The sequence below is a fragment of the Lissotriton vulgaris genome, chromosome 11, assembly GCF_964263255.1.
Source record: "Lissotriton vulgaris chromosome 11, aLisVul1.2, whole genome shotgun sequence".
In the NCBI taxonomy this organism is placed as follows: Eukaryota; Metazoa; Chordata; class Amphibia; order Caudata; family Salamandridae; genus Lissotriton; species Lissotriton vulgaris.
Genome location: NC_141699.1, coordinates 496,093,955 through 496,096,454, shown reverse-complemented (window position 1 = coordinate 496,096,454; position 2,500 = coordinate 496,093,955).

Below are 2,500 nucleotides of genomic sequence, written 5' to 3'. Positions count from 1 at the left end.
CAGACCCAGAGACCCAGAGAACCAGAGCCCCAGAGCCCCGGAGGCCTGGAGCCTTGGAGCCCCGGAGCTCCCTACAGGCCTGGGGCAGGCAGATTGGTGTCATTTCGGTCCCGGCCATCTGGTCGCCCCTCTCGCCTCGGCCATCTGGTCGCCCGCAATGCTTTCCTATGTAGCGACCAGATGGCCGGACTTCCCTGGAAGTCCCAATGAGGTGCCATTCGCCTCCCGGATCCCAGCGAGGGCTCCGGGAGGTCGGGCACTTTTGCGCCCTGGGTCCCCTCTGTTACCTCGTGTGCAGGGATTACAAGAAATGGGGGTAACTTTCCTCCGGATTGATAGGGACAAGGTACTCTGGGACCCATCTCGGCCTAGCGGTGTCCGTTGTGCCTGGGGAGCCTGGCTGGGTTCAAGAGCTCCGGCCGGGGCACCGTCCCGGGTCCTTCCGCGTGGCAGGGTGCCCGGGATGGGTTCCGGAGGGCCCGGGGAAGGCTACCCCTGTGCCTCTGGGCCTTGGGGTCCCGGGGCCCCGGATGGGGTGCTCTGGCCCAGGGCCCTGTCCTCCGGCCTGCCGCACTGTCAAAGGCCCGGCACTGGGTTCCGTGGTGCCCGGGGTGCCTCCCCGTGCTTGGCTGGGTTCAGGAGCTCCGTCCTGGGGCCCTCAGTTGCCCCGGGGAGGTTGGCCTCCTTGCCCGGGGGTCCGTCCTGGGTCCTGCCGCGTGGCTTGGTGCCTGGGACGGGGTCCGGAGGACCCGGGGTAGGCTTCCCCTGCGCCTCTGGGCCTGGGAGCCCCGGCAGGGTCCAGGGGCCTCGCCGGGCCCCGAGTGGGGTGCTTGGGCCCAGGGCCCTGTCCCTCCGGCTTGCCGCACTGCCAAAGGCCCGAGACTGGGTTCCGTGGTGCCCAGGGAGCCTCCCCTTGCTCCGCTGGGTTTTGGGAGCCCCGTCCGGGGCCCCTGAGAGGGTGGCCTCCATACCGGGGGCTCCGTCCTGGGTCCTGCCGCGCGGCAGGGAGCCCCGGAGCCCTGCAGCTCCTGATCCCTACAGGCCTGGGGCAGGCAGATTGGTGTCATTTCGGCCGCGGCAATCTTGTCGCCCCTCTCGCCTCGGCCATCTGGCCGCCCGCAATGCTTTCCTATGTAGCGACCAGATGGCCGGACTTCCCTGGAAGTCCCGATGAGGTGCCATTCGCCTCCCGGATCCGAGCGAGGGCTCCGGGAGCTCGCGCACTTTTTCGCCCTGGGTCCCCTCTGTCACCTTGTGTGCACGGATTACAAGAAATATGGGTAATTTTCCTCCGGATTGATAGGGACAAGGTACTCTCGGCCTAGCGGTCCTCAGCCGGCAGCTGGACGGGCCAGGATGTTGCCCCAGCCCCGGGTCTGTTCCTGGGCCTGCCGCGTGGCAGGAAGCCCTGGATGGGGTCCGGGAGGGCCCGGGGAGGTGTCCCCAGCGCCTCCGGTCTCCCAGATGGGGCCAGGGGCCCGGGTTGGGCTCCATCATGAGCACCACAGCTCCATGCCCAAACCCATTTGAACCGCCGCAGTGAAGGGGTTATAGGCGGGTATCTATTCGAATGCGAAAAATGCATGCCGTGACATCGCATTCCTTTACAGCGAGATGCCTTGGCATCGCAAGTCAGTAGATCAACTTGATCTAGAGGACACACTAACTAAAGGCATAATAAAATCTATTTTTCAAACAGCAACCCGCGCAACAGGAGGGAAAGTGTTGATAAACTAGCCCCTTCGGTGCTGCTGACGACTTTAGCTCGTCACGATTCCAGTAGGGAAGGTGTTGGTTCATTCCTTATGTTGGAGCGCCATCTAGAGCAAGTCCGGTAGATAATGTGTTTGCAATAGTAGCGCGCAATGCTTTCCAACGGGGCGACCAGATTGCCGGGCTTACCTGGAAGGCCTGAGGCCTGAGGTCCAGGGGAGGGCGGCCTCCCCATCCCGGGCACTGTCCTTGGTCCTGCTGCGTGGCAGGGTGCCCGGGACGGGGTCCGGAGGGCCCAGGGAGGCTTTCCCTGCGCCGCCGGGCTTGGGAGCCCAGGCTGGGTCCAGGGGCCCGGCCGGGCCCCGGGTCGGGTGCCACGGCCCTGGGCCCGGTCCACCGGCCTGCCGCACAGCCAAAGGACCAGGACAGGGTTCCGTCGTGCCCGGGAAGCCTCCCCTCGCTCGGCTGAGTTCAGCAGCTCCGGCCGGGGGCCCCTGAGGGCCCGGGGAGGGCGGCCTCCCCATCCCGGGCGCTGTCCTTGGTCCTGCTGCGTGCCCGGGACGGGGTCCGGATTGCCCTGGGAGGCTTCCCCTGCGCCTCCGGGCCTGGGAGCCCCGGCTGGGTCCAGGGGCCCGGACGGGCCCCGGGTCGGGTGCCACGGCCCTGGGCCCGGTCCCCCGGCCTGCCACACTGCCAAAGCTCCGGGACAGGGCTCCGTTGTGCCCGGGAAGCCTCCCCTCGCTCGGCCGAGTTCAGCAGCTCCGGCCGGCCCTGAGGGCCCGGGGAG